The sequence below is a fragment of the Ictidomys tridecemlineatus genome, chromosome 13 (assembly GCF_052094955.1).
Source record: "Ictidomys tridecemlineatus isolate mIctTri1 chromosome 13, mIctTri1.hap1, whole genome shotgun sequence".
NCBI classification, from domain to species: domain Eukaryota; kingdom Metazoa; phylum Chordata; class Mammalia; order Rodentia; family Sciuridae; genus Ictidomys; species Ictidomys tridecemlineatus.
Genome location: NC_135489.1, coordinates 2,319,875 through 2,333,000, shown reverse-complemented (window position 1 = coordinate 2,333,000; position 13,126 = coordinate 2,319,875). Strand labels below are relative to the sequence as shown.

The following is a 13,126-nucleotide window of genomic DNA, read 5'->3' as shown; positions in this document are numbered from 1 at the left end:
CCCTTCATGGATTCTAACTGGAAAAATGAGACATGGTAGAGACCATTGAAAAAACCATATGTGGGTTAGATATTAATCATATTAGGAGTTTATGGTATGTTTTAAAGCAATAGTGTTGTAAAAGTTAAAGAAAACTCCAGTGTTAGGAAATTCATACTGAAGGAGCATTGAAAGGCGAGTGACTCACCCGAGACAGAAATTCAACCAAGAGATTTTATTGGGGGGTGGGTGCTGCCCGAAGGGGAAGAAAGGAGCGGGAGAGAGCAGAGAGAGGGAGCCTGCAAGCCTCAGCTCAAGAAGGGTTGCTCAGGTGACATGGCAGGTGCTGATTGGCAGGGTAACTAGGAACGGCAAGCGGACATGTCTCCTGGGGATTGGTGGAGAAAACTTTTGACTTTGGCGCCCTTGGGCTTGGTGCCCTTCGGAGAGGAAGGGGAGGGGTGAAGGATTACGTGAGGTGATGTTCTTCTCATGAGATGGAAACTTAACTTCAGCGGGGCGAAACCTGATGGGGGAATAAAACCAAAAGGCAAGGTCTCCCACACACCCAACAAAGATGATATGATGTCTGGGATTTATTTTAAATAGTTCAACAAAATAATCCATAGAACAATGAGTAGATAAAGCAAGTATGGCAAAAATATCAAGAACTGTTGGATCTAGGCGTCCATTATATTGTTTTTCTAACATTTTTTGTATGTTTGATAATTTTATAAATAGAAATCTAAAAAATTGATCAAGTATATTTGAAAAGAATCAGATTAAAAAAGAAAAATATTTGAATTATCAAATTTAATGGATATATTTAACTAGATACTACAGAAGACAAAATTAATGAACACTTCTATAGAAACTTACCATAATGTAGAGAGAGAAAGAGAGAAATAAGAGTTAGGAGTATGGAGACTAAGGCGAAGGCCTATCCTATATGGGCCAATTCCAGAAGAAAGAGGGAGGAAGGTGCCAAGAGAGATGTGCAGAAACTATTTCTAAGAGGGATTCCTGAGAACGAATTCTGAGAACCGCCAAGGAATCCCTGAGAACAGGAGGGATTTAAGCCCCCAGTGAGGCACACCAGCAATCTGCTGGTCACCAAGGGCGGGAGGGAGCAGGTCTCCAAGGGAACAGACCTGATTGCTGACAACCATCTGCAGCAGGAGCCAAGTACAAGCAGGATGTCATCAGTGGGTTGAAAGAAAAAGTCTGTAAACTTGAATACTAACGCCAGAAAAATACTTTAAGCCAAGTGAAGACATATTCAGGTAAACAAAAAAATTACAGGTCTGCCACCAGATAGCCTCTCCAAGAGAACTCCTCAGAAATGTTTAGGGCGCGGCAGAAAATGATCCCAGGCAGAGTCAGATCAATAGGAGTGGAGAACAAGCACCCAGCAAAACAGGAGTCCAACCGAATTTAATGAGGCTATGCAAAGCACTCCCTTCGGCCGGCCGTTCAGAGCCACAGGATTAAAACAGGACAGCAAGAGCCCAGCAAGACCCAGGAAGGGTAAAAGAGATTAATTAACACCAGACTCTCCAGAGCATGAAGAAGCTTCTCCATGAAGCTTGTAAGGTGCCCTTCAAACTAGTGAAGGGGGAAAAGCAAAATGACAAAACAAAGTCCAATCAAAAGAAGACAAGAATGTAAGGGAGAATAAATTTCTAATGTGGGACAAATAGAAATCATGAAATAACATAATAGCTGTGATATTTTCACACTGTGCTTTTAAAATCAGAAGACAAGTATAATAAAACTCTGCATTATGTCATAATGGAAAAAAGTTGATGGATATAACCCATATGCCCATAAAAATAAATAAATTATGATATAGTCAACAATGAAAATAAACAAACCATGGCCACATGCTTCAGCATCAATGAATCTCATATGCACAACACTGAGCAAAGAAGCACAATACAAAAGAAATCATCTGAACTTTAATGAAAGTTCTAAGTCAGGAGCAATGATGCATTGATTTAAGGATATCTGAATCAACTCTAAGCCACAGAGGAAAGGCCAGGAGAGCAGCACTCAGAGGAGCAGCATGTGGGAGGGCTCCTGGAGACACGGAAGGTGGTCTGGGGAGGAGCATTTATGTGGCATACAAGATGTGCCTAACCCAATAGCATCTCTCCTGGTGGTGGTGCCAGGAAGGGCATGTTTTGAGCTGTCTTGCATTCATTAGCAATTCAATTTTAAAACAAAAAATAGCAATTAAGAAATGAAAGACAAAGCTGCTGTGCATGGTAGTGCACACCTGTAATTCCAGAAACTCAGGAGGCTGAGGCAAGATCGTGAATTCAAAGCCAACCTCACAACTTAGTGAGACCCCTGTCTCAAAATAAAAGGGCTAGGGAGGTGGCTCAGTGGTTAAGTCCCCCTGGGTTCAATCCCCAGCATAAAAATAAACAAAAAGACAGAAAAGGCAGCCCTCCAATGAACCTCACGCCCTCCACTAAAGAGGGTCTAGAAAATCACCGAGGTACAGGTGAGGGCAGGAGGAGGGGCCCAGGAGCCAGGTTTCTGGGAGACTGGTCAGGAAGGAGTTAGGTGGTGTCTGGTCAGGAGAGCACTCAGGAAGTATCCCAGGCAGGGGTGACATGGGGCCTGGCTGTTGTTCAGGATTCCGGAAGGATCTACCTGAAGAGAATTTGGAATAGTGGTCCATTTTATCCTTTGAATATAGTAGCCCTTGCCTGCCACTGCAACTTATTTTTAAAATGGACATGTTTCTGTGTTTTCCTCTTTCCCCCTCCTCCCTCATCTCAGGGATTACCTTTCTGCCCATCCTAGGCAGAGTTACCTGTCCTTGAGTACACACCCACCACAGGAACAAAGTAATCCAGACCTTGGGGACAGCACCAGAAGCTCTCAAAAATGTAATCTCCCAAATTAACAGTGAAATTGCAACTCCAACAGAGAGCATGTGGAATGTAGCCTTTGAGTCACCTCTTTAAAAGCCCCTTCTTCCTGCCGATGGGCAGAATCACAGCCTCTGGGACAGGAGTCCCCGTGTTTCTCCTTTGCTAGTAAAGCCACAAACCTTTTTTCCTTCCTTATTAGATTGGCATTGGGGACAAGGACCAGCTGTCAGAAACAGATTTATGGAAGGGTCTGCTCACCAGGCTTTGGGCAGGGAGGTGACAGCAGTCAAGCATTAAATATGAGGTACTCCCTCGGTGGGCCCAAAGGACAGGCAGAAGGAAAGGGAAGTCAGAACTGGGGGCTTTCGGAGACAAGGGGCATCTGGCTCCGAGCTGGTTCTACTGTCTTCAACCAGCATCTGAGAAGTTATGAAGGTGCTCTAGGTAAAGAGGGCGAGCACGTGGGTGCAGCCGTGGGGACCAGCCTAGAGGACACAGGGGAGACCTTGCTGATCACCGGGTGCGACCCCCATCAGGCACCCCCCTCCTGCGGGTCCTTCCCACAGTCTCTGGAGAGTTGGGCTCTCGGCCTCGTGGGGAGGCTCCGGCTGGGGTCTTGAGTTGTGGGGGGCTCTCCCCCAAAGGGGGATGCAGGGGTGGGAGGAATCTCCCATGGGAGGGGGCCAAGGTTGGGGGCCTTCCCCTCCTGGAGTGGGCTCAGACTGTGGAGCCTCGCTCTAGGGCGCTGGCGGGGGTCTCTCCCTCCCGAGGTGGACTGGGCTGCAGGGCTCTCCCTGGGCTGGGGTGGGCTGGACCAGGGATCCTCTCCCTGAAAGGGGGTTGGGGCGGGGGCGGGCTCTATCTCTGGGGTCCTGGAGCCGGTGCTGGTGCAGAAAGACTGCAGCCTTGGAATCAGTTGAGGCCAAGCTGCCCTAAGAGTGCCAGGTAATCGCTAAACCTCCGTGTAGGGTTTTATTGGGGGATGTCTATGAATCACGGAGATTAAACCGTAGGCACTTAATCTCAGAGGTCTGAGGTCTTAATACCTAGACTCAGGTTCCAATATAAATTAAACCTTTCCTCCTTTCAGGTTCATTATCAAGAGCTTGAGAAATTTTAAGAAATCACCAGATACCTCCAAGGTATCAAGACAGTAATAAATGGCAGTACTCCTAAGGATTGTGACATAATTGCCAATGTAAAATAAGTGACGTCTAGGAGGCTATTTCAATGAAGAAAGTATTTTTCTTTAAGGGAAACATCAATGAAAATTATATTCATAGCAAAAATGAGCCTCCAGACGCTTTGCAGTGTTGGGCATCAATTCCAGGGCCTCCCACATGCAAGGGAAGCACTCTCCATTGAGCTGCACCCCAACCCCAAATGAGCCCCTTCTACAAGATTCATTTAGAAAACGGTAGTATAATTATTTATCACTTTTACACATAATAACCCTCTTTCTTTTTACTGAAATAAAATGCCAATTAAAATTGTCATTTAAATTGTTGGATACAAACCCAGAGTGCTAATTTTAAAATATTTTTTAAAACTCTTAAATGTATTTTAAATAATTTAACCTTTTCTTTGAGATTTGAAAAATATTATAAATTGAGGGAACAAAGATTTTAAATGCTTATTTTATTATTTGCCTTTACTGTACCAAGTGAATATTATTGAATATTACTGAATGTCCAATATGGCTCTTGAATCTCATATTCTAAAAATGACATAAATTACAGATGCAGATTGGCCAAAATTGTCACATACCAGAACACAGTGGGGCTTTCTGAAGTGTCCTCCACCCCTCAGCTGTTGATGTGAGTGAGTTGTACATAGCACATGAGGATGAACTGGATCCTTATAAATGCAACTATGTGCAGCTATGCAGTATCATCACTATCCCTCAGCCATGTTTCACTTTCAACATGAATTTTTAAATGAAAATGGAGAAAACATTGTTAGCAGCAGCTTAGGTACAGTCAGGGGCTTGGAAGTTAATGCAACATGAAACATAGATGTCAAAGGACAGAGGGTGACATGGAAAGTACTACCACAAAAATGGGGAAATGTGGAAAAGCAGATCCTCGGAGAGAAGTGGCCTGCTGGGTATTGAGGAGTAGGGACAGGTGAGGATCCAGCCAAGAGGCCACCTGCAGGACACAGGAAACTTCTGGGCAGTAGTGAGCCATTTCACAGGCACACACTGTGATATGCTGTCACTGCATGCAGCTAAATTCCCACAGGGCTCCCCCTGTGACCCCGAATCTCTTGGTTTGACACTTGGTGGATTTTTTTAAGGTAAACAGCTCAGTGCTTATTAATTAAATATGGATGTTTTATGCGTTTCCACTTTAAGTTCAGTAAGAGCAGGAAAACAGACCCTTATGCATTTGCACTTTTGTGCATATCAACTGCCGTTGAAGTAAACCTGGACACAGCAGGCATGAGCCCCTCATGTAGTATTGTCTACCACCCCTATATACACTGCTGGCCTAAGAGGACTCCTGAGCACTGCTGTCTACCGCCAGTCATGGGACATGGTGCTCATCCATACTCAAGAGTCAAGATCAGCTGAAAAATGTATTTACACTTTTAAAAAATTACTATGTGATCTGAATTACTTTTTAGCCACTCAAAACCTATCATAGTACGTATTACAATAAGATACGGAGCTGCAATGAGGAGGTAGCTTCCAAGAACTGCAAAGGAAAAGGACCTGCCCTGCCCCCCCCCCCCCCCCCCCCGCAGAACAACTTATATTAGGGAATTCAGTCCAAGTCCTTGCTTCCTTCCAGAAGCCTCCAGGGAGCAAGGAGGCAGGGAAAGGGCAGAGGCAGCGGAAAAATGCAAGAAGCCTCAGTATTTCTTACCCCACTGTGATCCACAGGCTAATCAGAGCTCTGAATGCTCCTGCAGGACCCCAAGGCAATTTCGAGGTACACTTATCTGTACACTCCAGGGTTTATAGGCTACTGATTTGATTTTAAAGTTTGGGCAAGACCTAAGAAACCTTCTAGAAGACTCCTTCACTAGAGCCCTTAGGTCTAGCTGCTCTCAAGTCTGAGGCAAAGCTCTGTGCTCACGATAAAAGGCTGAACTTTTACTGCCCACACTCCTCGAGGGCTCATTGTGCCACAGGACACTGCTGCCTGGACCTCTCCCATTTTTGGAATTGCAGGACACAGCACCAAGAAGTTGTTTAGTATGTTTCTTTGAAAGCAGAGCAGAAAGAGTGGGAGAGCTGTGTGGGATGGAGGGTAGTCTTCTTACCACTGGGTGCTCTTCTCAGGAGAGAAAGGCACCAGAGAGTGACACTCCAGCTCTCTTCTGCAGTGTGGCAGGCCCAGGGCTGTCTAGGCAGACTTTGCTCTTATCCATAAACAAAGCATCATTACCTTTTTTATAACAAACATTCTGGTACGGTAGGCCAGGCAGACCGAGAGCAGACTCCTGGCTGCCAAATGTGGTAGTTGACTTCACTGAGTTGAAGGTCCTTCCTGCAGGCTTTCCCCAGCAGCCACACTGCTCAGCGCAGCCACAGGCACAGTGACATGCAGCACTGTCGGGCATCTTCAGGAGCATGCCTCTGGCCCACTGGTGGCTCACACCCAGGGTCAGTCGATCTCTGGTTAGCTGGCCAGCCAGTGCTACTTCACCCCCTGACTGACAGATGGGTGCTCCAGGTAAAACAAGGATCTCATCCAGATTGTGGGCCTGCTGTGGGACTCCAGGAAGAGGAGTGGGAAACAGCCCCCTGCCCCTTCCACCCAAGGCAGGTTCTCTAGCAAACCTGGTGGCACCATGGAAAGGGTTTGGAAAGCCAGACCAAACCCATTTAAGCAGGGTTATTTGCTACCAGGCTTTTCAAGCCTTCGACATACTAATAGATTTCTTTCCCCAAACAATTTCAGGATTTTATTTTGCCTGAACCCATCTTGTTCTCTTAACCCATCACTCCACAGAGCTCTTCAGTCACCTCCCTCAACATGGGGACCTGCTCATCTGTGGGGGCCGGCTACCTTACGCACTGTGGGATGTTTAACAGCATCTCTGGTCTCCCTCCAGGCTGTGACCACCTGAAGTGTCTCTGGATGTGTGTCCCCTGAGAGGCAAAGGCCTTCTGAGTTAAGAACCACTGATACATTCGAGAAAAGCTGATCATGCCTCCCGCTGTCTCAGCGGGCCAGTTCCCCAGGTTTGATGCCTCAGATTTTTGAACCCTGCCTTCCTTCTCTTTTGGCTCCTTATGTAAACACACACTTTAAAATTTCAACTTAATTTTCGGACAGGTGCCGGTATCTATCATTGACTAACTATACAAACCTCAAGTTAGTTGCTGCAGGTGGCCTCAGGAAGGTGCCACAGCTAGCCTTCCTGGAGCAGCGAACTACCTCTGCCGGCCTCCATCAGCCTCCGCAGGACTTTCAGGAGTGCCAGCTCCCTCTGGGTAGGTCTTTGCTAGTTTATCTCTCACACCCACTCCTACCCTCCCTGCAGTGTGGTGCCACATGTCCTTCCTTGCTCACCCCCCTGTTCACATGTCCTTGCGTAAAATGACAGTAAGGAGAGGCTAGGTCCAGGGCCTCCACTCACTGCATCAAACACTGTAGTCAGGGCTGGGTTTTGTTTGATGAAAAACTAAAAGGAAAAAATGAAAGGAAAATCCCATCCCTTCAGAGGAGCTGGGGTGGAGGGAGGAGGTGCCGCTGGCACGGATGCCTGCTGGGGAGTGCAGAAGTAAAAGTGGGCCATCTAGGCAGGAGGACCCGGATCAACGTGGCTGAGGCTTTCAAAGCTTGTAGCCTTGGCTCCTCAGGCAAACCCATTCCTTAAGCATTCAATTTAACACCAGGTATATTGGTACATGTCTGCAATCTCAGCAACTCAGGAGGTGGAGGCAGGAGGATGGCAAGTTCAAGGTCAACCTCAGCAATTCATTGAGACCTTGTCTAAAAATAAAAAAATAAACAAGGACTCAGGATATAGCTTGGAGTAAAGCACCCTGGGTTCAGGCCCCCAAACCACCTACCCCCAATTCAATTTGACTTTTAGACAGATCCTGCAGGCTACAGTATGCAAACTCAGTTATCTATAGGATACAAAGCTCAGTGCTGGATCTCAGGCATTTTCCATACTTTTTTCCTATGGAAAATTGTTAAAATGAATTCCTCTCACCTCTGGAGGAGAGAGAAGTTGTCATGAATGTTCTAGCTACTAAAGCAGAGCTTGAGGTTGGGTACTGAAAACATGTTAGGTTGAAATAGTAAACAATCTAAGATCTTTCATGAACTTAGGCCAGCAGGCACAGGGATCCCACTCTGGCCTGAAAGGAGCAGGGCTAGCAGAGCAGCTAGGCCCTGGTGGAAGCGGAGACGCTATGTTCAGAATGAGCAGGCTGGTAGGTTTCCATGGACATTGCGCCCTTGGCTGTCCACTGGCTCCAGGTGGGTTTGGCTGTGGTCTCTCTCACGAGTGCCCTTCCCTAGCTGCCATGCATTCTGTGCATCACTGTGGAGAAAATCAGTGACCCCAGGGTCCTGTCTGCTGTGGAGAGCAGGGACTCCTTCCAGTGCTGACCAGCCTCCTCCTGTAGTCAGCCTCCAGGTGACTGAGAAACGCCAGAGTCTGTGACCAGGAGGAGGTGGGCTTTGAGAGTAATTTACCATAGCAGGCAGACCCTGAGCAGTCTTGGGGGTGCTGAATTTTGAAAACCTAAAAACACTTTTTTTTCTTAAAGCCCAGTACATTCCATTAATTTGACATCCTCAAAAAGTTACAGGAACAGAATTTCACTGAGGCGTTTGGCCTGGACCTAGGAAGGAGGGTCAGCTTATCTCTGCAGCTCCCAGCGTGTTGGCAGGTGGGCTCCTACCAGTCTCTGCGGGCCTTTATTTTCAAAACATTATGCTTTAATCAGCCTTCTGCCCTGCCCTGGCTTATCCACCCTCAAGTTCAGCCCAGGCCCTGGCCCTCAGCTCACTTGCTTTCCTCTGGACGGCAGCATTTGTTTGCCACGCCGAACTTTCCACAAAAACTCCAAGTTTCTAAGATCAGATGGTTTCCATTAAAATCACAGAATATTCCATGGAACGCGTTAAATTAACCTCAACCAGACAGCCCTGCTCAGCGCTCACCGAGCGCAGTTTCAGTGGAAGTTTGCTAATGACGATTGAGTTATAGTGGTGAGGTGCCTGCCTAGCATGCACGAGGCTGGAGTTCAACCCCAGTACCACACAGGAATGATATAATGGCTGAGTTCTGAGTTAAGAGGGAGAGTCAGCCTTACTTTCCACCTTTGTTCACTGAGGGCTTCCTGTTAGAGCTGAGCACTGACCCAAGGATAGTCACTAGTGATGACCATGATTTTGATTTTCTCTGGCCAAGCTCCACTCAGGCGCCTCTGAGCACATTTTCTCTTGGCACTGGAGCTGGAACCCAGGGGTGATTTACACTGAGCTATATCTCCCATACTTTTTGAGACAGGGTCTTGCTAAGCTGCTGAGGCTGGCCTTGATCTTATGATTTTCTTGCCTTAACCTCCCAAGTCACTGGGACTACAAGCATGTACCACCACACTTGGCACTGCGCACTTTTCAACCAAGGCTTAATTGCCGAAGTCTGGCTGGACACAAATAACCGAGTTGCCACAAAGCCTTGTGGATTCAAACAGCAACCTTTATTCCCGAACTCTCACGGGGCACTCTACACACACTTCCCGGGAACACACTGCCTCCACGGGGGGGGGGGGGGGGGGGGGGGGGCTCCGGCGTCATTGTCATTCTGACTAAACTGTGGCTCTTAACACTTAATGTTTGGACTTCATATTGTTTCTGCTAATTCAGTTTATCCAGAATCCAGCCCCCTGCCCCATATCTGATGATCCTTATATTGAGCAGGTTCCTCATCCTCCATGTCTACCTGCTCCCCACTTGAGGTCTGATCACCTAGCCTGCCCCCAACAATTATCATTAGGTTGGTTTAGCCAAAGTCCCACCAGTTTGACATTCCTGTTGGTCCATCCACTGATCCCACCTTGCTTCCTGACTAGAAACCCACTTTCCTTGTATTTGGTGTTGAGCCCAATTTCTCTATTTTGCTGCAAAATCCCAAGGAATTAGTCCCTACATCTTGAAAGTTCATGCCCTGCCCCCAATAAAACTTTCTGCCTTTTAACAAGTTTCATTAATTTTCTTTAATAGCAAAAATAAGTCTGAGAAAGGAAAAATGAAAAAGATGGGTTTTGTAGCTATCCTGAATTTCACGAAGATTACCATATTAAGTCCTTTGGAGCCCAAATGCACTTTCATTTTTCTCATACTGACATTGACCCTGTAAGGCAAGTATTATTCTACTTTTTGGACAAACAGGCTTAGTGTGCTTAGATAACATACTCAAACTCAGAACCTTGTATGTGGCATTTTTTATCTTAATCCTGTTTCAATGAGTCTCCACTGTGTAGTGCAAGTTTTCACTGGTGGCCCAGAAAATTATATTTCCGTGACATTAATTACTAACATTTAAGTTTCTAGAAAAAAATCTCTAGTGATGTTAGAAACTCTTTCATCTAGATCATTAATTATTCTGTATTTTAGAAAAGACTTTTAGTATTGACAGCAAACTCAGCCAACTGTATTTTAAGAAAATTCGTTATTATTCCTTGGAGGCTAGTGATATTTTTAATATTCATTTTTTTAGTTGTAGTTGGGCACAATATCTTTATTGTATTTACTTATTTTTATGTGGTGCTGAGGATTGAACCCAGGGCCTTGCATGTGCTAGGCGAGCGCTCTACAGCTGAGCCACAACCCCAGCCCAAGTGATTTTTAACTTGACAGTTTTTGTCACCTGATAAACATCAAAAGGAAGCCTCACTCTCATGTCTGTCCATCACCAGTCACCTTACCCCACACCAGAAGGCCTGGAGAGGCTGCTGGCTTCCTCCCAGAGCCCAGCAGTGACAGTAGCACCCAGGAGTTACCTGCAAGCTCAGTGACACCACTGCTGTGTGTTGTGACCTTGATCTAGCCCTGCAGCCCTCACACCAGCCTCCAGCTCTCCAACTGTGCCACTAACCCATGAGGTCCATCCACTGCCAGGGTTGCAATTCAGTAGCCTTTAGCACGTGTGGAAAGGAACAGGACCAATCCAGGAAAGCAGACTATTTTTCACATGCTGTAGAAGGGAGTCAGCCTCCACTGACACTTCCATTTTGGCAGAGACGGAAAGGCAGGCAGAGCAGCAGCTAGGAGAAGCTTCCCAGTGGAGAAAGGCCCTCTCCCTTTTCCTGGCTGATGAGCCAGTTTCTTGCTTGCCACAGGGAGTCGCCCCATTTAGTGAGCTCTCCTCCACGGAGGTGCTTGCTTCTCTCTGTGGGGTCTATTGCCTCTGCCCAGGCTCTTCAGCCCCTTCTCCAGCCATACTTCTTGTTCTCCCACCTGCTACTCAAGCTGGACCTGAAATCAGGCTTTGGGCTTCTGTCTAGGGGACAAGTCAGGCACTTGAACAGGTGACAATGCTGTGACATGACAAGTGAAATGGAATACCGAGTGGTCACTGACTCTCCATGCTCCACACTGCAGGGAAGGGCCATCCATACACTGTCTGGAAACTGTCAGACAAGAACACGGCAAGACATTTCTGGGGGCCCTTCCTGTGCAGGGCCAGACATTCCAGGACTTACCAAATCTCAAGACATCTGCTTCTTTTGGGCCAGCCCCTTTAAAATTAGAAGCCCCAGCCTCCCCTATTTCCTGATAATTGTTTTCTGCAACTGAGTTTCCTCACACTGAGGCTAGAAACGGAGGAACTGGCCCCAGAGCTTGGGCAGGCCCCAAGGAGGGCTGAAAAACTGGAATTGTGAAATCTCTGGCAGCAGGGTCTGGCTGCATATGCACACTTGTTTCCCGGATTCTGTTCCTATGCACTGCACCACTATCATAGGATGGGCAGAGGTAGAGTAGCTGCCTTCCTGGTTTGGGCCTAACTGGGATAAAATTCACTTCCCTTTTTGTGTTGCTTTCTCTTATTTCTGATGTGGGTGGGTGACCAAATCTAGTTCATGGGAGCTCCAGCAGGGCCTCTGGCCTGGGGTGCCAGTAAGGTACTATTCTTTCTGTCTCCGTTGATAGAAATCAAAAGGCATAAAATTGACGGCAGTGCCAATAATTCTCATCCATAGGTCTGAAAATGAATTTTGTTAACAGGAGAGCAAACTGATGTCTGCCCTCTAGGAAAAAAGACTTCAAACATTGTACTTTATTTTTATTATTTTTAAAAATTATAGTAAAACCAACATAACACAAAATTCACCATTCTGACATTTTGAAGTCATTCACACTGCTGGACAGCTATCACCACACACATCTCTGGAGCTGCTGTCTGGTATGAAGGACTGTAAGGGCACCGGGTGAAGGCCCAATGTGCCACTGGTACGGAGCACTGGAAGGGCAACAGTACAGAGTGATCTTATCCCAGGATGAGCAAGTTGGTAAAATAATCATGACGCCCCCATGTTTGGAAGCTAAGAAATGTACTTCTGAAGAGCCCATGAGTCAGAGAAAAAAATGGCAAAACAAAGTGACATTCTGGATATGGCTGGTTCTGTGGTATCAACGTGTCCCCAAAGGTCACACACTGGAGAAGAGTCTGGCCCTGGTGCTCTGGCTCTCCCTTGCCCTCAGCCTCTGTCCCTGAATGACGTAGCACAAAGGCTCCACGGATGCCAGTACTGGTCTGTCAGCTTTCCCAAACTCCAGGACCACGAGTAATGTAAGTTTCTGTTCATTGTAAGTCACCCAGTCTCAGGTATTGTGTTACAGTAGTAGAAAAAGGACAAAGATAGATGGTAATAAAAAGACTAAACACAAACCCTGTGGGGTGTGAACAAAGCTGTGATTAGAATATTATAGCTTTAAATGCATAGTTCAGAAAAGAAGGAAGGCCAGAAAATGAAGCTAAGCTTCATTCCCCGTAATTTCAAAAGAATAAACAAGTCTAAACAAAGGAGAGAGGAAGGAATGGAAGGAGGAAGAGAAGAGAGGAAGAGAAGAGAGGGACGGAGAAAAAAAAGAGCAAAAATTAAAAAAATAAAAAAATGTTTTCACAAAGTCTAACACGGGTATTCCAAAAGACTGATAAAACTGAGCCTCCTCAAGACCTTTCAAGAAGAGACAAAAAGGTTGCATTAATGTGGGTTCTCCCAAGAGACGAATGAACAGGACATCTATACATATAGGTACATGCACACACGAGAGGGGATTTGC

At 46.4% G+C, this 13,126-nt stretch overlaps 1 long non-coding RNA gene across 5 annotated transcripts in view; it reads right to left on the bottom strand.

Moving 5' to 3' along the window:
• Nucleotides 1–13,126, bottom strand: part of LOC110599018 (uncharacterized) — a 60,460-nt gene that overhangs the window by 41,715 nt on the left and 5,619 nt on the right. Inside the window, exon 2 of one of the 5 annotated variants that reach the window (XR_005727772.2) lies at nt 200–505. The exons of the other annotated variants lie outside the window; for them this stretch is intronic. This is a non-coding gene — a long non-coding RNA (uncharacterized LOC110599018). Of the gene's footprint in view, nt 1–199; nt 506–13,126 lie in introns of those variants that run through there. 5 annotated transcript variants of the gene reach the window in all.